Source organism: Typopeltis vanoorti, chromosome 13 (genome assembly GCF_054136105.1).
Source record: "Typopeltis vanoorti isolate ZY-2024b chromosome 13, IOZ_Tvanoo_1.0, whole genome shotgun sequence".
Classification (NCBI taxonomy): Eukaryota; Metazoa; Arthropoda; class Arachnida; order Uropygi; family Thelyphonidae; genus Typopeltis; species Typopeltis vanoorti.
Window position 1 is genome coordinate 101110261 of NC_143561.1, and position 24072 is coordinate 101134332.

At 35.8% G+C, this 24072-nt stretch overlaps 1 protein-coding gene across 2 annotated transcripts in view; it reads left to right on the forward strand.

The window, feature by feature from the left end:
• SK (small conductance calcium-activated potassium channel) overlaps window positions 1-24072 on the forward strand; it is a 384830-nt gene that overhangs the window by 131174 nt on the left and 229584 nt on the right. Inside the window, exon 1 of one of the 2 annotated variants that reach the window (XM_090402305.1) lies at window positions 19461-19554. The exons of the other annotated variant lie outside the window; for it this stretch is intronic. The gene's annotated coding sequence lies outside the window, so the exon portion shown is untranslated. Of the gene's footprint in view, window positions 1-19460; window positions 19555-24072 lie in introns of those variants that run through there. 2 annotated transcript variants of the gene reach the window in all.

Below are 24072 nucleotides of genomic sequence, written 5' to 3' on the forward strand. Positions count from 1 at the left end.
TTGAATCTCCTCCCTCCCATTCTCGTCCTTTCAAAACGATTTACGTCCCCTAGATGGGTTTGAGGCAAGCTTTTCTCTACTGCATTCCCTATGGGCAAGTATTTATATCTATAGATTTGTGTATTCTCCGGCTGGTTTGTCTATTTTATGGGACGAAAATCCCAAGTCCTAAAGAAAAAAGCCTTCCATCCCCGTATGAGACCTCCTAAGATAATTTTGATAAAAAATAAATAAAATCTATAGAGAATTTTTAAAAAATACACCCACTTTATACTTTTGTTCAATGAAGGCTAAAAAGTTTTAAAAGACCCACGTAAGAAATTTAATGAAAATTTCAAACACTCCACTTAAATAAATCTCGAGGGTTCAAGTACAAACTTTAACCCTTTCTTGCGTGTGAGTAGATTTTAATTTTCTACGGAAAATCCCTAAGACATGCACACTTGCGTGACGAAACTCTGCAGCTTTTCGTATAGATCTCGCAATTGTTCGTTTTCCATTGCGATACTTTCAATTAATTGTTAGAAGGTAGCGTTAGGGGAAAATAGGCCTTTGAGAAAGCCAAAATACATCACCCGAACAATAAAATAAAAATCAGGTTTGTTGCTAAACGGGAAAGTTAGAAAACGACCCATTAAATAAATTGAATGGAAATTTAATATCGCAAAGAATGTGAGCAATTTTTTACTTCGTTTCTTTCTAACATAGCCTCATTTCTTTTACAGCTGTCTCGACACTAGCCCAACCTATTACCTTAAATAGGTAATGTCGATTCTTTCCCACTTAGTACTCTGCTATTCGATCAATTCTTTAGCTATAAGTCCTTTCTAAAAGACTTTTTCTTCTGCAAAACGTATTTGTATTTCTTTATCCTGTATGCACAGAGAGACAGAAAAAAGTATGTATTGTAACTGATAGTTCTATTTCTAAGGAAACATATTTGTATTTCTTTATTGTGTATGCACAGAGAGACAGATAAATGTACGTATTGATAATTCTATTTCTAAGAAAACATATTTTGTTGAGTTACTTCTCTTAAAAGCCATTGAATCAGTCAATAAACAGCCATCAGTTTGCGATGAGCAACCACCTCTATTAATAAGAATTAATAAATACTACATGCCTTTTTATTCTCTAAAATAAATTAACTATGAAAATTACTGATAGGTGTGTAATGATAAAATATGCTTAAAATAGGCGTTTACATCATTAATTGTTTATTATCCTCTAAATATATATTATTAGTTATAGTTTATTATAATTTTTATTATCAGTTAGTGTTTGTTTTATGATAAATCGAATTATCGAATTCGAAATGAATATATGGAAAGTATATTGCTTTTATATGAAACATTACTAACATCTAATGTAGTTTTCAAAAATATAAAAATATATGAAGTTCCTTCTTCCCTCAGTAGATGGAGCCAACATAACTCTAATTAAAATATCTTGCGTGATCATTTATTTAGGAAAAAATCCCCAAATTTAAAAGGTATTTATAGTATAAATTAAACTATATATTTTAAAACTTAACAAAAATACAATATTTGTTACCCTATTGCATCATGTGAACTTCCTGACCATCTCCCAGAACAAATTAAATACTTCATCAGTGCAAAACAAGCAACTATCTCTTCGTCCACCCACAACGAAAGGACAGCATACTGTTCATTACTCAGGTTCATTACTATGGTCTTTACGACATCTTTATTGTTGATTTTCCTTACTCTGCTTGTATTATCATTGCCCGGTAAGTCCGAACAGTGTTCTGATGACGAGATTATTAATGAGATTCATTTCGTTTTTTACAAACGTTAATAGAACAATAGCTCAACTCTTCTCTCTCCTAATCAACAAATAGCCAAGAAAAGGAAATGGACAAGATAATTAATAATAAAGCCATGATCTGACCGATACTGACGTATATGTCATCAGCCTGGAAATACATGGCAAATCAAAACAGTACAGAATAAATGTCAGTGGGGATGGCATTCAACACTCCTTGGTGTATCAGGAATACGAACTTCATCACGAAGCATACGTCTAATATATACGATCATATATAAACTCCTCTACTAAGTAGTTCTTCGCAAACACCGACATGCACTTGAATCAGTTAATCTGCCAAGTTTGCCGCTTACGCTGCGCAAGATATAGAAAAGCAAAATCGAAATCAATCCTCATAGATTAATTATATCAATCTATGAGGATTGCATAGACAAGGTAATTATATCATCATAACATTCTTAATATATGCCTTTAAAAAGATATGAATGATATTATTATGATGAGGATGATGAGGTTGTTTATATCATCATATGAGAATACTGCATATGCAATTTTACACTCATATGTATGTCTGCTAGCCGGCGGGCATGTATGTATGTGTAATACCTCCCCCTCCCTACACACACACATCTGTATGTACGTGTATTAGTCGTTCCTATATAAACTAATTAATATGATTAAAAGTTAACTCTAATTATTTAATGTTTGATAGTTATCTATAACTACTTAAATGAATTAAAAAGATCCACATTCTCGTAAAAATGTGTTTACATCAGGTGGTAGAAACTAGTAGAACATCATCTGTATAATTGAATACACTTAATTACAGATGGAAGCGGCACAGTCTTCTGGGGATGTGTATCTTTGGTTAGCGAACCCTCCCTTTCATCCATCTTTCTGTCTAGGTAATTATGAAAGTCACGTTTTACCTGGAAATGCATGTACATGTTCCCTGTTAGTCATACAGAATTGATACATGAATAAATAAACAGATCCGCAACAGGGAAAGAGTTGTGGGTCTGAAAACCACGTATGATATGAGTGTTCACTGTACGAAGAACTATGAGCTGCTTAAACTAATGTTTCATTAGGTCAAGTTCGTCTTTTGGCATCGTTATTTGACCTTTGTAAACCTGTGTCAACTGTCGAAATGGCAACAGGTTTAGAGATAATAATGAAAATTTATAACGATCTAAATCCAACTAAATTATTATTAAGAATTTTTCTTTTTTTTCCCTTAAATGATAATTCTTACACTTTCTTTCCACACTTTTTTCTTTTCTTTCCTTTTTTTTGTGTTAATCCATAATATTTTGACAAAAGAAATACAAAAGTGAACATGTCTGGTTTAATCTTACAATGATGAAAAATTCATCACTGCAAAGCACTGGAGTAGTACAGTGTAGATGAATCGCTAGGGGTTATTAAGCCGAAGTCTACCCGTGCATCTACCTACAGGTTGTTCGAATACCACTCTGGGTGTGGATGTTTGTGAGTGTCTTTAGGTTGTAGATGAATCGTAAAAAAATTATAGATTTTTTTTGGATTGGAATCACAGAGACGAAACTATATCATCTGTATCTAAAGCATCGCTTGTAATCTATCTAACTTGACCAAAGCTTTTGAATCAACTTGTATGATTTCATGTAAATCTAAATTCTAAAGAAAAAAGCTGCTTAATTTCTTTTTCTTTGTAAAAAAAATTAATGTACTCTAACATATCTAAGTGCAACATATTCAAAATCAATCCCAAATGGTTAGAGCTCGGGTTTGTATCACAGTTATCAGGAAAGTTATCATTGCCTAATATGTGAAACATAATTTTTGTGATATAGAAATGCTATTAATGGATAGCGGATTTTTTTCCGAAAATATTGTACAACTAGATAACGATTTATTATCACTTAATCGTATCATACAATACAATTCCTGATATCTTTATTTTCTGTGAAAACAGTCCATAAGGTAATCGTAAGTTCTCTTTAGATGGAGATCATTCGCTGGTTCACTTGTGGTGCATTTCGCACAGAAGGTATATAGTAGCTGCTTATGTTTTGGCCGTAAGTGTTATTGTAACTTCTGGAAAAGTATCGTCTTGTGCGGACGAACAAAGTAATGATTCTCGTGTTCGACTGTATTCGTTTTTTGTTGTGTTGTAATATCTTGAAGAAGGAATATTTAGGCTCTTTTGTGTTATTGGGCTGTTACATTTGAAGTCTGTCATTCACATCCTCTCTCTCTCTCTCAGATTATCCAGTTTTCTGTATTTTGTACTGAGCTGCAGTTTCGTATAAAGCAAGATCGTAACAGATTAGTGATTCACACAACGATGTGTATATCAGGGTTTTGACGTTGTGTAAGATAAGACTTTTAATTACGAATAGTTTTTCTGGGATATTTTATTTTATTTTGAAAATTGTTAATATGGCTAGCTTTATGTCCGTGCAAGGCATTTGTCTCCTACATTGCTCATATTAGTTTCACAGCAAATGATAAGCCATTTCAATAGATGGCGATTGAAGTCTAGATATTTAACCAGCATCGTATATGCCTTTCATTTGCCGAGGTGAATAGAAGTGTTGTACCCTCTATAAAAGTTGATCTGTATCCTCTTGTACTTGTTTTCATGAGCCCTTTATTTTGTATTAGCCTACAATCGGTGCTGCTGTATCATCTGCATAGTGAAGTAGGTGGCCATTTACGGCCAGTGTATAACCGTTATTAACATAAATATTAAATAGAATAGGGGACAAAGTGGCTCCTTACAGCAAGCCACAGTTTTGTGTCTATTAGTGAACTGAGCTCACGCGCTACATTTGTGCATTGATTTCTTCCTATGACGTAGTTATTGAACTCCTTAATTAGTTTGTCATCGAGTCCTACTGCGGATAATTTTCTGATTAAAATATTATAATCTACTGTATGAAGAGACTCAGTTTAGTCCATAAAGATGATTACTACCTACTTGTTGTTTATTTTTTATTTATTAGACAAAATAAAGTTGTATCATTATTCTAGCAGATTGCCATTATTAATAATAATTGTTATTTAATTGTAATTATAATTATATTTGAAATAATTAACATTTAGATAAATTAAACTGTTAACTTCATTGGGTGATGAACTGAGTCCTTGACTCTTCATCCCTTTATCTGAGTTCTGAGATTCTTGTTTGTGGGTGAGGAGTTTAGTGGGGGTATTTTATCCGCTGTTTGTGAGCATTTTGTATTGTTTCAGCTTTCTTTTGCAATGAAGGGGATGTCGGACTTCTATGTTTGAAGCGGTCTGATGGCTTGTAGTCAGCTGCCTGTCAGATCAGCTGATTTGGGTGATTGTCTGTGACTGAGAAGATTTTTTCTGTAATGCTTATCATCATGTGGGTCTTGATATCTGGCAGGTTAGCTTCTCGGTGTAGCTGGAGGTTTCTGATGAACCAGCGAGCATTTAGCGCCATTCTTAGCCATTTGTTCTGGATTGTTTTAGTCTTTAGATCGTGGTTCCCGCAGGCTAGTGAGGCGTAGGTTAGTTGAGGTCATATCACTGATTTGTAGAAGAGAATTGTGTTGTTTTATGTTTAGGAGGCTGTTCCTATTCATGAGTGGATATAGCTGTGCTATGGTCTGGTTGGTTTGCTTTAGTGGAGAAGACACTATTTATGTGTCTTGAAGTTTATGTCATAAATTGATAAAAGCCAAATATTTAGGATTTTATCAAGCCTAAATATTTGGCTGATTTGTGGCAAGGGATGGTTTTCTGAACATTTGTATGGTTGTATTCGATTCTGCTTTCGTTTGGTGAATAGTACTGCAGAATTGTTTTCTGGGTTGATTGAGATGCGCCATTTGCTGTACCAATTCTCTAGATCGCTGATTTCTATCTGAAGTTTGTTTATGGCCAGTTGTGGTCGGAGGGATCGGGCTATGATCATTATGTCATCGGCATAGAGAGCAGTAATGGATGGGGACAACTTTGGGAGATCGGCCATGTATATGGAGAAGACTAGTAGAGACAGTAGAGATGATGGACTCCGCAGTGATTTTTCTTTCAGTGGATCTAATTCCATTTATTTTTATCCTACATTTTCTGTTGTTCAGATATGACTTGATGAGTAAAACTAGTGGTAATGGAATTCCTACATGGTGTAGCTTGAAAATTAATCCATAATGCCAGATTCTGTCGAATGCCTGAGCCATGTTCCAGTAAGATGGCACCAGGGTGCTAGTGCCATTCATGCCTTTTGGGGTAATGTATTCAATGACTGTAGATTTGTTGAGGTGTGGAGTACTGTTTTCTAAAGCTAAATTGTTCGTTGGTATGACGTGGCTGTTTCTGCTACCGCTTGAATCCATGCAAGTATAGTTCGTTCGGCTATCTTGCCTACGCATGATAGTAGTCTGATGGATCAATAGGTCTGTGGAAATTGTGTATTTTTCCTGCTTTCGGAATTAGGAAGACATCTGTAAGTTTCCACCGTTCTGAATAGTGATTTAGCCGTAGGATGGCGTTGGTGATGGCCGCTAGATGCATAATGCCTTTGAGTGAGAGCAGCTTGAGTGCCTTGTTCGTGATTCCGTCCGGGCCTGGAGCCTTCTTGGTGCTGAGTTTTTTTATAATTTGGTATATTTCTGCTTTCGATGGTATATTTGGCGTTCTAAGTTATTTTGCGCACTTGTGTGTGGAATTTTTTTTTATGCAGCTTAAGTCTACTTGGACATAATTGGGGCAGCATTGTTTTTCTTTTTCCAAGCTATCCGCTTTTTCTTCATCTTTATAGGATATTCATATTCACCTTTGATTGGAGGGAGTGTATTGTGTTTTGAGCGAAGCGACCTTATAACTTTCAATATTGACTGGTCCTCTGTGCTTAGGTGATGTATCTTGTTGTTCCTAAGTTGGTTTCGGTGGTCTTTTAGTGGGTACCAAACCTGGTTCGTTTTTCTCTATTAGCTGCTTATTTATCTGCGGGATCCACTGTTCTGTGATATTGTCTTTTTAGCCTGCTCTTTTCTCGGATAAGGTGTTTTATTCCTCCTGGGAGTGTGTTTGACGGCGCACGTGTGGATACGTTTGTTACATAGTATATTGCCGTCAATATTTGTTTTTCAAATCTTACCACTGCCTTTTCTATTTCTTCAGTATATATATGTGGTACTAGACCTAGGTTTTCCTCAGAGAAGTTGGTTTCAGCTGATAAAAATGGTGTTGTCTTCAGTTAGGTCGTGTATGGTGCCTAACTGCAGTGTGATCGGGGTGTGGTCTGAATTCATATCGTTGATCGCCTGTATTTGATAGACCTGTACTACGTTCTTTCGTATTACTATATCTAGTACGTCTGAATGACCAGTGGTTTCTTGGAATGTGGGCTCTGTGAGTCCTATTATTGTCATGTTTCTTATAGTAGCATATGAGTTGAGTATTCTGCCGTTGATGTTTGAATTTCTGTTCCAAGTTGGGTGTTTAGCATTAAGATCTCCCGCTATGATGACTGATCTGCCTGCGTTCAGTAGTTCTTCCAGTCTGATTCTAGAAGGTTTTTTTTGGGGGGGGGAATTGTAGGCTTGTAGGCTGCAAATATCTTGAGACTTTGTGTTTTCTATGTGGACTTCGATTCCCGTTGTTTCAATGTGTTTTGTTTAGGACTTAGCGAATTCATTGTGTCTCATTCCTCTTTTGATGAAGATAGCGGTGCCTCCTCCTCTTACGCAGGATCTTTCCATGCAGTAGGTGATATAGTTGTTGATTTTTGGTTTGTTGCCTGGGTGCAGATGTGTTTCGTTGATGAGGTAAATATCAGCTTGGGTCTTTGCTGCGAATTCCTGTAGTTCTGGGATCTTGTTTGTTATTCCTTTTGCTTTCTAGGTGGCAATCTGTAGTGAGGTGGGTTTTCTGTTCCATTCATCTATTGACGATTGCTGAGAATAGTAAACTGAATATGCCTAAGGATAATGCCCCTGGTTTCTTGTGAGGGGAGGGGGTTGGTTGTAGAAGGTCCCATAGCTTTCTTCAAATTTCACAGGTTAGGTTGACTGGAATTTGGGAAGTAGTTTGATCGTGGTATGAGGTCTTGGTGGTAAGTTGGTCTTGGCGTAGTTGCCTCTACATAAGATTTTCTGCTTGTTGTGGAGGTCGTGGCTTGCATGGTGGTTCTATGTTCTTGTGAAGACTCAACCTCTGATTTGGGGTTCAGTCTTTTGGTTTTGTGGGAATGCTGTACATCCCCTGTAGTTTGCGGAGTGTGGTCCTCCACAGTTCGCACACTTTACTTGTTGTGCGCATGGTTTTTAGTATTCAGTCGTTTCATGTTTGCCACCGCATTTAACGCGTCGGTAATCTGTTTTGCAATAACATAGCGTCGCGATAACATAGGCAGCGATAACATAGCGTCGTTATTGACTTGTGTTTTAATGATACAGTCTTTATGACTAACTGGCAGATAGTTCGGAGATCGTAAATGTGTTTCAGGTTTTTGATGATTTCTACCAGGATTAGGAGTTATAGTGTTTTTTTTTTGACTCTATGCATGCGGCTGACTTTAACAGGTCCGAATCCAGTCCTCTGTTTTGAAAGTGTGATGTAACTTCTTTTGTTATTGTTTCGGTTACCCCTCTGAGCAATACTTTAAGGTTCTTCTCACTGCTGAATGGAATGTGTGGTAGGGTAGGTTGCTGTCATCAAGGAATTTGGTTAGTTCCCTGTAATCGGTGGAGGTTTTTGGTTGGATGCGAATTCCTTCTTCCGTGTTGGTGGCTTTCGTAAATGTTATTTCCAATGTTCGGAGTGAAGTGACTACGGATGTCCAATGATTTTTATCTCTTAGGATGATTGGGGGGGGGGGGGTAATCTTTCCGTTGAGGTGGTATCATTATCAGTCTCCATTTCCACTGTTTTGTGTGCCTTTGGTAACGGAGATTTTCCTTTTTTTTTCTTTTTGATTATTTGGAATTCCTTTTCTGCGTCCTCTGTATCCGATATAAGGTGGGCATTGGTTTGGAATTTTGGGATTTGGTCTGAGCCCTGTTATCTAATGTTGTCTCGTTCTCGTGGTTTCGGTCTTCCAGACTGCCTTCTGTGACGATTGTGTGTGCGCGTGTGTGTGTGTGTAGGGGGGGGGATGTCTCATAGAGCTTTATATTTCCTAGCCAATTGTTATTAAGTACTTCCCCTAATCTGGTGAACTCCCGATATACGTCTTCGAATTTCGTTTCATCTAGTAGTTTTTCCATGTCTAATAGCGTTGTTGTTTGTAGAGATCAGAAAATTTTCCTTACCTGCAATTGTCTGAGTAGCACCGCTTATAATATAATTCACAATTTAATCATGCAAAAACTAATTACACCATCACGATATAAATCGCATATCCACAATAAAAAATGGATTTTATCCACCACAATTGTATTCGTGTTATCACTATTTTCACAATTCATAAAATCAATCACTCAATTAATGACTAACAATAATCGCTCTCCCAAATTCAAATAAATTAAATGCAGAACACGCAGAACATTGCTAGTTTGATGGGTGAAGCACTAATGCTTTTCATATTCCCCTTTGTCCGTGAGGGTGGAGGTACTTTGAGTGAGGTGATTATTGAGCTCTAGGCTCGCCCTGTGAGGGCATTTAGATTAACTGCTTTCAGCTGGGCATAAGATTGATTAGGGTCTTTTATATTTGTAGTATTCCGCTTCACTGTAGTCCGAAGCTTGTTTGATCAGCGGGTTTGGATGATTACTTGCCTTGATGAAGAACTTTTCTGCTAGATCGTGGAGAAAGGAGAAAATATATATATAAGGAATGTTGACTTCTCTGTAAATCTGGGCGTTTCTTATGAACCATGGGGCATTCGGAATCATCCTCAGGCATTTGTTCTGTATCCTCTGCAGTTTTTGAATATTTGTATTCGAGGTATGGCTCCAAGCAAGTCATGACTGGGCGTATTACCATCTTATATATAAGCAGTTTGCTACGGACATCCGGCTTGCTTCTTCTGTTGATCATTGGGTAGAATTGCGCGATTGCTCTAGATGTCTTTGAGCCAATGTGCTTTATATGATTGTTGAATTTAAGTTTTTTGTCAAGTATCACGCCTAGGTATTTAAGTTCAGTCTGCCATGGAATCTTGACTCCTAATAGGTGTATGTCCTTCTTTCTCTGGACCTTCTTTTTGGCAAACATTATAGCTGAACTTTTTGGGAGAGTTACTTGAATCCTCCAGTCCATCAGCCACTTTTCTGGTGTGCAGACCCTGAGGCACACCAGCCAGGATTTTGCGTCTAGTTGATTCGATTTCATTTATTTTGACTTGCATAAATCTGTCTCTGAGGTATGCATCGATTATTTTTATTAGCTTAATTGGTAGGTTGAATTATTTGCGTTTATAAAGCAGGTCCTGATGCCACACCTTGTCAAAAGCCTTTGCAACATCTATGAAGACTGCAGCTTTATGGAGATTCCAATTGTAGCCTTTTGAGATTTGCTCAACCAGTCTATGCATCTGTTGTACAGTATTATGGTCTTTGCGGAATGCAAATTGCTCGTTTGGAGATTATAACTTGTCCGTTTCGGATTGAAGCCTTGTGAGTATAACTTTTTCATCGACCTTACCAAGACAGGGTAGAAGACTGATAGGTCTGTAGCTTTCTGGGAGTTGGGGGTTCTTTCCAATCGTTTTGATAGGGATGATGTCGGCAGTTTTCTGGGTTAATCTGATTATTCTGTTGATGATGCCATCTGGGCTAGGAGCCTTTTTGTTGTTCAGTTGGCGTATAATACTTATTATTTCTTCTGGAGAAGCAGGTGTGATAGGTTCTGAGTTGTCCTTTTGTTGTCTTAAGACTTGCTCTTGCTTGACACGGCGGTGAATTTTGTAGATAAGGTTGATGTTTAAATTTTCATAAGAGGGGTTACATTGTGTTTCCAAGTTGTCTATTAGAGCTTCAACTTATTTTTTGTCAGTATAGGCTACACCCTTCTTGGCCTGTATTGGAGTTGCCTTTTAGTGCGAAGAGATCTCAAGAATTTCCAGATAGAGTTGTCCTCTGGGTTTTGATTAGTCAATTTGGTTTTCCAATCATGGTTTCGGTGCTTTTGAAGAGCTTCGCAGACTTGCCGATTTAATCTGTTCAGTATTGTTTTATCTTGTGGGGTTCTTATGTTGTGGTATCTTTTGAGAGCTTTGTTTTTTTCTCTTATTAGATCCATGATCGGGTGAAAAACTGTAGTTTGGGTAACTGAGTTTATTGCTTTTTTGATTTTACTTATTTACAAGGTTTTTACAGCTAAATCTATCTCCTTTGTATTGTGAATAACAGGAACTGGGACGATGTGCTCTGAGAGAATTCTAGAGAGTTTGTCCCAAGGTAAAAATGAATGCGGAGGAGTGAGTTTCTCGAGCGTACCTAGCTTAAGCGGGATGGGGTTGTGGTCGAAAGACAGTTCATTTAGTGTTTCCGGCTGATACTTGTATCTAGTGTTTCTGAGGATGACTATGTCAAGTACATCTGAGCTTCCATCTGGGCTGTGATGAGTGGGCTCTGTAGGTCCGGCTATAACTATTGAGTTTGGGGTTGAGTAATTGTTTAGTGTACGACCTTTATTGTTCATTGTGGAGCTGAACCAAGCTGTGTGTTTGGCATTGAAATCTCCAGCTATAATAATGGAGTCAGTAGGGCCGAGAATGGAATCCAAATCAGATGTCAACAGCGGGATGCTAGGTGGGTTGTATGCGGCGTAGATTTTGATACTGCCGGTATTGTTAGTATGAACTTCAATATCTGTTATCTCAAGGTTCTTGGTTTATGAGTTGGTCAGGACGTTATGGCTTAAATAATTTTTGATGTATACGGCTGTGCCTCCTCCACAGGCGGTAAGTCTGTTTTATACATCCCGAAGCCCTGTTATTTAGAGTTATTAGCTGGCTTGAGATGTGTTTCATTAATTAAGACTATATCAGGATTGTATCTGTGAGTGAACTCTTGCATTTCGAGGATATTGTTTAACAGACCATTAGCATTCCATGCTATTATCATGAGTGAGTTTGGTTTGAATTTTTTATACATTGGATAAAGGGTTTCTAGATAGAATCTCTTTCTGGAAGATGATGCGGGGCTTGCTTTGCTGAATTCCTGCAGCATGGTGGCAAGTGAAGCTGTTAGAACTGATTTTAAGTTGGAGCTTGTTTGCTCTTGAGATGAAGGAATCTGAGTTCGTGCCGCCTCTGGGTATATTTTGGTCATGAATGAAGGTCGCGTGCCTTCCTGTTCTGCTGAATATGAGATATTTCAAACAGGAGAGCGACTTGCTTGGTTGCTTATGGTGTCCTTACATGGGGGAGCAAGGTTCACTCTTGCTGACCCACGATTTTTTGGATGAAAAAGATGTGGTCCTCTACAGTTAGCACAGCAGGTAGATGTAGATCTTGGCTTGGTGCAGGTCCGTGTCCACATTTTAGGCATCTGTAGGCAGCTCTGCACAACTTTTGGACGTGCCTGAATTTTTGGCATCTATGGCATTGACCTGCCGAAGCCTTCTTCCTTAGAGGCTCGGTTGTAATTTTGAGCATGCAAATATCTCTCACTTCATATATCCTTTTATGTGTGTTGCTGATTTCGACCAACACCAGCGGCGTTGATCTTTTGTCAGATTTCAGCATTCTGCTGACTTTGATTGGGGCCAGTCCTTGGCTGATGAGGTCGGCAGTGATCTTATCAGTTGTGATGCCCTCGGAAACTCCTCTAAGTACCACTTTAAGATTTTTCTAGCTTGCTAGTGCGAAGGTGTGAAAGGACAACTTGGAGTTGTCCAGCATTTTCGTCATCTTACGATAATCTGAAAAGTAGTAGGGTGAATCTTTACACCCTCATCAGTATTTCTTGCCCTGGAGAAGTTGATATTTTGTTTTCCTAGGGACCTTAAGACTGAGGTGCACTTCTCTTTGTCTCCAGAGGATAACTGGAGGGACCTTTACGTTTCTGTCTTGGGTATCATGTGTTGCTACATCCTCTTCCATATCATCTTCAGATGTTCTTCGTCTTTTGTTTGATTGTTCCTCCTAAGAACAATCGTATTGTCGCCGAGCCTTTGGTGGTGGTGGAACAGGTGTGAAGTCCCCTTCAGTGTCCACATCACCTGAAGTGACACAGGTAGATGTGGACACTTCCTGATATTCAGGAAGCCGGGATATTTCGCCTCAAATTTCTTTAAGGTAAATTTAAGAACGTCAAGTGTGAGATCTCTGTTTAGATTTTGAATGGCGTCCTTGATGTCTTTTATGTTGTCCATTTTTGTTCACCGTATATTGTTGCAGAATATTCCGGTGTCTGTGAATAATCCTGTAGACGTTAGAGAGTCTACTGACAAGAATATCAAAGATCTTTCAATCTTCCAGAAAAGTCCCGTAGACACACAAATGTGTCTACCAGAAAATCAAAGTTTAAAGTACCCTAATAAATGGGGAAGGAGTGTCGAGAATTCACTTGTCCACAGAGTGAAAACCTACCTCCCTAAAAAAACATAAATCCACCACTGGTCTTCGTCGTGGGTGGGGCCTACGTGGCCAACAGACCTCGTGCAGTTTTCATGCAGAGGGAGAGACAGTAGGAATCAAACTGTGTCAGCACCAGTGCAATATGGATTCCCTAAAAACTCTTGTATAAAATCTAATCAGGCTCAATCTAAAATAACACATCTGATCTCGTCAAAAGTCCAAGAGAAACTCATTCACCAATCAGATAAATTAAATGTACTTCAAATAAAACTTTATATAAATTAAATATAATTACACTATTGGTGTGAAAATATAATTATATGTAAAGTTTAGATTATTCATATGATTCATTTAAAGCAGGAGTCGGCAACCTTTTCAGACTCGCGGGCCACATTCAACTTTTATTTTTAATAATCGGGCCGCAAGCGTTTAATTAAGAGAAAATAGTGAATGAAACAAATACGTAAGTTATCAATTTTTATTATATCAATCTTTTAAAAAAATAGAAAGATTAAAATTACGAGATTACACGATAAAGTACGACAATGACGTCTAATATTATATTCTTTCTTAACAGCAACACTTTTATGCAAATAAGACAAATGGGCTTATCCCAATTTTCAATAAAGAAGTACTTGCTGTTCCATTCATCATTAAACTTTCTTCCTTCATCTGCAATTTTACGTTTTCTTGAACCCATTTTTGAAATTATTTTTAACAAATATATATCCTCTGAAAATAATAGTTAATGTTATTGAATTATATTAAAATACGAACCAGGGAACGCTACTGCAAAAGTGCGCCAAAACCCCGTTGTCATCGGATAAAGTCGCCTTTGTTATCCCTATTCGTGATGACTCACACGGTTGACTCGCGCCAAATTGCACGGCAAAATCCCGAAGTATAAGTATAAAATTATTTTTAATTTATTCATATTATAAAATGTATTATTTAAATAATTCACATTCGGGCCGCTGGTTGCCGACCCCTGATTTAAAGGATTAATATTGTTACTTTTTTAAAAAATTATAAAATATTATATTATATTATGGCAATAATTATTATTTCCTCACTGGTTTAAAACAAATAAACCTGGTAGTTGCTCTTATCTGCTTAAAATTATGAAGAATAGAAGTTATTATTTTACTAAGCAAGTAACACAGGGCAAACAAATTAACTGTAATATGTTACTAAGCAAGTAACACAACCCCAACAAGTCCTTATAAGGACTGGCTTAAAGGGGCGAAGCAAGAATGCTTTTCATATTCCCCGTTATCTGTAGCGGACAGTGTAGGGATAAGGTTATTGAGCTATTATTAAAGCTCTGATCATGGCAGGAGGTTAACAGCAATAGCCGAGCCTCAGTTAGAACTTCATTAGCTACAGCATTGCCATCCATTACCCTCCAAGGGTATTGGATTGAATGAATCAATCACCGCATCTCACGGTCGATTGATTTAACTCCACCTCCTTCCACCCCAACATGTCTCTGAAACACAAATTTTTTGTATAATTTTATACATAAAATAATTAACTGTGAAATATAATTTTATAATTATACTCTGGATTATAAAAAGTTATGGAGAATTTGTTTAATTACTAAAATATTATATTTCAATTTATATATGTTTTTAAATATTTTTCTGTATATTCTTTCTAAATACTCACTAGAAGAGTTAAAATAGCTGCTCATATCGAAGGAAAGCTAATATATTATTTCCTGTATTGTTTGTGTTTGTGTGATCTGGGAATGCTATTTATTATTATAATCAAGCAGATAATATTAGTTATTCGTAAGCGAATAGGCGTTCGATTTTGTACAACTGTAAATGAAATATTTTACGAAACGTTAAAAAAGGAAAAATTGTTTCTTAATATAGTTTATCTCCGTACATCGATTGCTTTTAAATTCCTTAGACGAACTATGCATACATTCCAAGGTTGTAGAGTAAGCAGTGAATCTACAGAATTGTTTTGTTGTACAAATGAGCCAATGGCGACACATATATCTTCAGGAAAAAGCTGTTCTTGGTATCCTATTGTGGATTGGATAAATAATTGATTTCATTCACTTCAATGTAATAAACCAACAAGCTAAAATTTATTAAGATTATTTCTCTTTACTACATATTTATTTCATCGTTAATAAAAATTTTAATTATATATTATGTTTTAATAATAATTAATTAAATTTTAATAATAATATATTTATTGATAAATATTGATAAATAAATAAAAAAATGAGTTATTACCATTTTTATTTTTAAATAGTTAGTAGTGATAATAATTAAATATTGGTAAATGATAAATCGTAATTGTTGTTATTTATTGATAATTAATAGTAATAATAATTGAATTAAGAATAAGTAATAAGTTATAATTGTTTTATTTATATAAATAATAATAAATAATAAGTTATAATTGTTTTATTTATATAAATAATAATAAAATTAAAGTGACGAATAAGTTATAATTATTAAATAACATTGTCAATTAAATTGTTGAGCAGTTATTATTTATTTATTTATTTTTGAATTTAGTAGTTATCTTTATTTCAAGTACACTGACGACTTGAATATATCATACAAGTGCATCTTTTTTATAACAAACATGTTCAACCATGTTAAAAAGAATAAATTTATTTATTTTAAAAGGAATATTCATACAATTGTTATAAATGAAAGCGACCATCGTATTTCCAAGTGACGTCACTGATTACTCACATACAAGAAAAATTAATGAAGTTGGACAGACAGACAGACAAACAGATCATAATAGGTGCTGACACATTATTACTAAACATACTCGATAGTAATGAATATAATGGTAAAAAATTAGGAGGATTTTAGGTCGAAATAGCATAAGTGGTTTCGCAAAATAGCTATAATAAATAACATTCAATACATTACTGTCAACATTGGCTTATTATTCAACCCATAATAATATGTTATAGTCTTTGAATATTTAATAATAAGAGAAAAAGGTGGAGTCCCTACATTCATTTGTTCATTTTCATTAGCTCTGGTCTATATGAATATTCGGAGTTATTTGCGTATAACATCTGAATAATGGATGCCAGAGTTCAGTAAGGGCGAAAATTAATAGGAAGTTTTGTTTACATTTGCTTGAAGTATTCTCCATCGGATAATTTCCCTGCTTGCTCATATCTGCATATTTTAATGAAATTTTTCATGTCAGTGGCTATTAGAGGCAAGTTGTAGGGTAAACATACATTAGCTGACTGCAAAGAGATAAATTATGGATTTCATAGAATGTGCTGTTGGGGATCTAATGAGAGAGAGAGAGAGACAAATTTTGAATGATTCAAGGGATGTGGATATAGAAAGGGTATTAAGCAATAGATAACAATAATGACATTGGAAAAAATGATAGTCATATTCCAACTGCATAATGAAAAAGTGTGTGTGTGTGTGTGTGTGAGAGAGAGAGAGAGAGAGAGAGAGAGAGAGAAAGAGAGAGAGAGAGAGAGAGAGAGACTAAAAGTGCACAATGTATCAAAAATTATTAGATACCAGAGTGTTGCAAAAATCCTTTATTTTCATTAGCATCAAAATAATGTTACTCCACGTTTAGCTGCGTTTGAGATTACAGATCCTACTATTTTAGTTAGTTTTCCCAGTAAATGTTATAAAATAGATATTATGGTAAATTTCTGTAGAAAAGTGAAAATCTATTATTTCTCTAGTGATGTATTCTTTGCAATTCTGTTTCCTGGGTCTTGTTGCATCCCTGGCAGTATATGCTGAACTATCAGTGTATATTTTAGGATGTCGAACGATCTTACATCAGTACTTGAAGATCTCATTTCTGAGGCTCCTGGTTTCTGAAAAACCATATGGACAGGGCTCAATTCCCTGGTTACGGAGCTATGGGCATTTGAAATACATTATATAGAATCAGGAATGGTCATGTTTACAGAAAAGCCAACACGCATGCGCACTTCAAACTAATGTTGTCAGACTCGCATTAGTCTCAGTGTTAATGAAAACGGCACGAACGTTGTATTTTTTTTTTAGTGAAGATGCATTTTGTGCACTGACTAATGCTTATTAGAATTAAATAATGCCATAGATTAGAAACGAAGAGTAAACTTTATTCAAATCACACAACACAATCAGGTGTTTTGTTAGTCAAAAAATATTTCTATCATCTTGATGTTCTATTGAGGATCTTGATGTTCTGAACATCACTAATAAAAGATGCTAGTACCTTAGTTAGTTTCTTTGGTATAAAATGAGATATACGCAAGATCAATAGTAGAATTTCTAGCCAATGGAAAGCGATTTTATCACCGACCTTGCATATACCCCCTCTTCTATCGCTCTGCTTTGTTCACCAAGGAGACACGGTTCATTCTCAATAGAGTCAATACTGGAAACAGTAAAGGGATTATGGCAATTCATACTAAACAAGAGAAGTCAGTTAGTTTTGGCATCGTTTTTCTATAAATGCTAGTATGGCGTTATTGTAGATAATCAACTGATCTACAGTTGATTGAGTCATACATCTTCCCGCACACTACGGCGGATGACATTTACTCTGTTCTCCTCCTTTCAAAATAAACTGTCGATTTTCTTAGAGAACATGTCTCTGCAAACATAATTAGATGTTTCACTAAAAAATAAAGATATCATTAACATCAGGGAAGCGTGACATTTCACAAGAAGCATCATGTAGAATCTAAATGAACAATTTCGTGACGTATAGGTTATTATTTCATAATAACCCACCACTCTCAGCGGATCCTGGTTTGTTATTTTTCTATGCGTCGAATTACATGCAAAGCGTATATGCATAGATGAATCACTTGAGTTAATTTTTATCCTGGAAAGTTCGCATTTTTTCGTAAGATGCGGTCTTCATTGTCGAAAATTCAAAAAAGCATCAGGACTGAAAGTGAGCATATTCTTCTACATTTTCTTTGGTCTTTTTGGGACGTTGAGACCCATGACCTCCAAGTTTTCTTAAGCGTAATTTAGTAGGTAAAGTAATTAGTTTACGGGACTAATTATTCCAGTCCATTGGAATATTTGGAATATAAATTTTGTGCATCTTTGCTTGACAGTTTTGAGGAAAATCCCTTGTTTTCAAGAGAGGGAACTCTACCATCGCCATAGAAGACTGGCTAACTCCCCTTGATATAACAAGCCCCTTTTTAAAGGTTGTTTGGCGTCTAAGATGCAATTCAAATGTAGCTCTTTTGATTCGAAAGGCTGTCTTCGTTTCGAGGTCCTGAGGGGGTCCATACTGAATATTTATTAAAGTGAACAATACTTTTTTTTTTTGCAAACAAATAATGAGTTTCTTCAAGTCCAGCTATGCTTCAGATATCCATAGCTCTGTAACCATTGAGATGGGGGGATCCATTTCTTTTGTGTGGAAATTGTGTCAGGAATACGATTTTGAAGTATAAAATAAAACTACCGGACATTTTGGATATATAGAAAGGGAAAAAATGGAGAAAAGATACGTGGAACAAGAACAGAGAGAGAAAGAGAGAGGATTTATTGAAAAAAACGACGGAATTAAAAGGAAGATATTCAATAAACAGGAAAATGGGCAGGATGGATAGACGAGAAAAAGATTAATGAGGAAAAGAGAAAATGAAGAGAATTTAAATACTAGCTTTGAGGAAATGGAGGCAGAAGACACGCTAGAGAAAAATGGAAAGACAGGAAAAGAAATAGATTAGAGAGACGAAAAGCTAGGAATGGAAATAGAAAGATAAGAGAGAGAGAAAAGAACTAGAAAAGTCTAGGAAAACAAAAGAAAGATAATATATAAAAGAGAGTGAATCCTGCTGCAAGAGAATAAAAGATGAAGAATAAAAGAGAAGGAGGATAGAAGGATGGAGAAGCAGAAAAGGAACAGGAAGATCAAGATAAAAGAGACAGAAAAAAAAAGAGTGCAAAATAGATTCGCTCTTCTTCCAAGAAAGAGTAAAGGCATTTTAAACCCTGTCACTTCTAGAAAAAAGTAAAATCGACTTACTTATAAAGGTATAAACATCAGACAACTAAACACAACAGTGCATTGTTAGTGAGGAAACCCCTGAGTTCTTTCCCCCTCCTGTTTAAGCATCAGTGGACTCGCCCATCGAACACGGCTACAGCGTGAGACGCCGAACTACGGCGAACAGTGGTTTTAATCTAACTGTTGATATCGTTAAGCGCACTGCTGCTACCACTTGGCTCTCCTACCTCAACAGATGACGCTGGTCCTTGAGGAGCACGTGCTGTAGTCGCCGGGATCGTCTCTTAGCGGTAAGTGCTTCAAGCGGGGTAGGGTGGGGGAGAGATTACATTAAGGAATACACGTGTGGTTTTGCTTGGGGCCTAAATGCTTAAATAGAAAAGGCGATTAGCTGAACTTTGATATCCTGCAGAAGCGAAAGATGGTGCAAGAAGGCATGGGATATTTGCTCTTTCTTCATCATTTGATGCACACCTACAAACGGGTATTTATGGGCGATGGGAATCTATTTTTATTTATTTTAATTTAAATTTTAGGCTTAGCGATTGATCAGAGGCATTTAAGAAGCCGAACTTGCAGAGAGACAGAGAGAGGAATTAAGGTTGAAGCATTAAAAGCCACGAGACAAATGCATTTAAGTCTTGCGTGAGGGAGTTCGACAACCAGCTTCTTTGTTTGTTTCGCAAAAGTCACAATTTCCGATAGATAACAGTTCTAAGTCATTTAGTTCATCTGAAAGCAGTTAGCACTGTGCTTCTGTCCAAATAACAAAAATAAAAGTTCTGCGCATCTTCCGATTGTGTCATAGATGAGTAGAGAGAAAGCGAGTGAGTGAGAGAGAGCAGCAAAAAAGAAAGAAGAGGGAAAAGAAGATATTTTAAATAGAGAATCAGATAAATAAAGTAAAAAGAAAGATATATATATATATATATATATATATATATATATATATATATATATATATATATATATATATATAGAGAGAGAGAGAGAGAGAGAGAGAGAGAGAGAGAGAGAGAAGGTAAGAAAAATGAAAAGAAGAAGAATATAGAAAAGAGAAAAAACGAAGAAAACAAATGAGAGTGAAAGAAAGATAATAAAAGAAAGTGCGAGGTAGAAAGCAAGAAAAATATAATGGGCATAGAAGTGTATAAAAAACAGAGGAAGATAATGATAGAAATGAACGAAGATGGAAGGAAAGAGAGATATAACTAAAAGGGAAAAAAACTGATTCTGCTTTTAAACAGAAGTGACGGAATCTGAACGAAACAAAAGGAAGAAAGAAGAAAAGCAAAGAAAAATGAAAAATGGATTCACTTTTTTCCCACAGTTGATATGTTCAGGTATTTGGTGTATAAACCTATTCTACAGTTGATATAATTTATTGCAAAATATTTAAACACCCAAAGCATAATTCATATATATATATAATTGTGTGTGTGTGTGTGTGTGTGTGTGTGTGTGTGTGTGTGTGTGTGTGTGTGTGTGTGTGTGTGTGTGTGTGTGTGTTCATATAAGTATTAATAAAAAAATTTAAATTTATTTTAAAATTTCAAAAATTTATTTTATTTGGATAATTTTTAAAGCACCTGTATAAAAATACAATAATAGAAATATTACTAATTTCTTTTCGGATAGTTAGTAATGTGATATGAGGGATGAGAATCATCCAGAGGATAATGGATGGAAATGCTATACCAATGAAGTTTAACTGAGGTTCGGCTGTTGCTGTTACCCCCTTGGGCGCTGAGATTCGAGAGTTCGCTCTCTTAAGGTTTTTGTCTTAAGGGAGCAATTTGAGTCTCCGGGGAACGTGTTCTCTGGCACGGCCCGCTGAGGGGCTTTGTCGGTGAATGCTTTCTTCGGAATATGAGCGGTTCTGGTAGATGGTGGTGTGTGGGTGGAAGGCCATCACTGATTGGAACCAACGCTGAGATGGACGGTCTTTCGCCCACGATTGAGTGGCCTAGGGATCGTCCGAAATTTTAGAGACGGCTTTACCTTTAAAGATGGCAATGCTGTACCCAATGAAATTTTAACTGAGGCTCGGGCATTGCAGTTACCCTTGGACGTTGAGTTTCGCTCTCTTGGGTTTCTTCCGAAATTTTGCTCCCAGTGAGGGAATCTTAGATTTCGGGGGATTTGCCCTGAGAGAGCATTTTGAGTCTCCGGTGAGGGGTTGTGTCGGTGGATGCTTTTCCCTGGAATGGAATATCAGCCGTTCTGCTCGGTGGTGGGGAAGCCAACGCTGAGTTGGACGGTCTTTCGACCACTGTGGAAAAAGGTCTAGGGATCGTCCTAATTTTTAGAGATGGCTTTACTTATTCAGTAGCCAATGAAGTTTTAACTAAGGCTCGGCTATTGCCGTCATCCCGCCATGAATAGAACTTATAGCTCAATAACATCCCATCCATACATTTTCTTCTACAAAAAAGGGGAATATGAAAAGCTTTCTTGCTTCACCCATCTAGCCAAAAAAAGTCAGTAATATGGTATGATATAGGTCATATTTTGAAACCTGTCGTTGTATTTGTCAAGCTCATATTCCATCTTCATATTAAATATCAGCTTCGATATGTCGTTGATTTTTAACTGCTGAAGTTAAAGTCAAAAACTGCTGAATTTTTTTAATAATAATAATTTTTATTATGTCACAGATAAATTACATACACATAATGTAAAATATCAGCAATGATACTACATTTCCTTTCATATAACTAACGAACAGATTCTAATTAATACCATTATAATATGCATAATGTGCAATTGATATAACAGCATACTTCATGTATTATTAGTAATAATAATAATACCACAATAATAATTTACTGTTGTATTGCAAGTTACGCAAAGAAATATGATTGCATGCTGAAGTTTACTTTTTTTTCCCTTCAAAGTTTGACAAAATATTATCATACAGAATATGTACGATATGTACAATTAACACATCATATTTTATGTTTAGTACAAACATATAGTAAATAATATTTTTTAATATAACCAATCAGTCAAACTTTCTTATTTATATATAATATTTATAATACATAACACGAACACAATTTCGCGTTATACAATTATGCATAACGCGATACTTGCACGTTCATAATATTTTTTAAATACAGCAATCCCTCGATTAATGCGCCCCCGATTAGTGCGTCATTTTTTTTTCAATACCCAAATTCGATTAGTGCGCCTCTAAAATTCGATTAGTGCGCCTATATACATCTTAAAAATAAATGTTTCAGATTTTAAAAATTTTCGATCTGCACATTTTTTTATGGCTAACTATTTTAAAAAATCACTCACCAGGATGAAATAATTTAGTTACCGATTTGAAACATTTTATAGAGTTTTTTTTTAATGGCATACTACACTATTTCCATGTACACTATGTTCCAAATTTACCGCCAAAATTTATGTCGTCTTCTTTATATATCATTTTGCTGATCATATCTCGTGCAATATTTTAAAATATTTTCTAACCTTTAATCATGAGTAAAAGAATTAGTGAGCAAAAAACAGAAGTGTGAAAATGATTCGAAAAGTAATCTGATTGAAAGAAAAACTTGAAATAATAAAGAAAAATGAACAAGGTGAGTCCAGAGCAAAGATAGGACAAGAACACAAAAATGGGTGAATCAACTGCTGAATACAAAGAGAAAGGTAAGGCTGCTTGAAGTTCATCATGCATGCACTGAAAATCAAAGTATTGTAATGATTGAATTAGAGAGACTTCTTTTTACATGGATCGAAGATTGTAACCAAAAACGGATCCCGCTAAACACTAGCCTTATTAAATCAAAAGCATTGTCGCTTTGTAACCTGGAAAGAAAGGGCTATCAATGATAGAAAAGCAGAAGAATTCCACGTTAGTACTTGGTGATTTGAGCGTTTCAAAAAGAGAAATAGCCTACATAATGTTCTAATCGCAGGCGAAGCTGCAAGTGCAGATAAGTAGATATCCAGAGATTTTGAAGAAAATTGTGTAAGAAGGAGGCTATTGTGATCAACAAATATTTAATATCGATGAAACCGACCTTTTTTTGGAAGCGAATTGATGGAAACATTGTGCAAATGATTTTAGAGGCTTTTGAAATTAATCTAATTAATTAAATCTCATTCTGAGAAGTTGAGTGATTCCGACCTATAAATTTAGATGCACAGCGGGAAGATCCTGAAGAATATGAAGAAACTTTAATCACTGACAAGCCCAAAGAGGTTTTTTTCACAGAAACAATTTGAAAATAGTTTTCGTACAATCGAAGTTTCTAGGCAGCAATTCTTAGAGATTCTCTGGTGAAGAGAGAACCAGTAAAATTTGCAGAAGAGGCAATAGGGCCATACCGTCAGTTGTAAGAAAAAAAATAAACAAAATGGCCGCCAAACTACGTTAGCTCAATTTTTTGTTAAGAAGCAGAATGATAAATTTATATTCTGAATATGTTTCATAGTTTTTCAGCTTCGTGGTTTTCCTTTAACTAGGCTCTGAGACATACCCTAATTCTTTTATAAAAATATTAAGGGTCAGAAAAGAAATCTGAGAAACGAATTATACATTTCCCCATAGGTTATTATATTCGATTAGTGCGTTTTCGATTAATGCGCCTGTTTTAAAGAACATTAGGCGCATTAATCGAGGGATTGCTGTAATAATAATAATTGTTTACAACATACTGTATATTATTATAATATTAACAATGATGATTATTATAGATTTTGTTTGCATTTTACACTATATACCAAGCAATTTTAAACCTGGTTTTACTCCATTTCCCAAGTAAGCAAACAGACTAAAAGTCAAGTTTGCG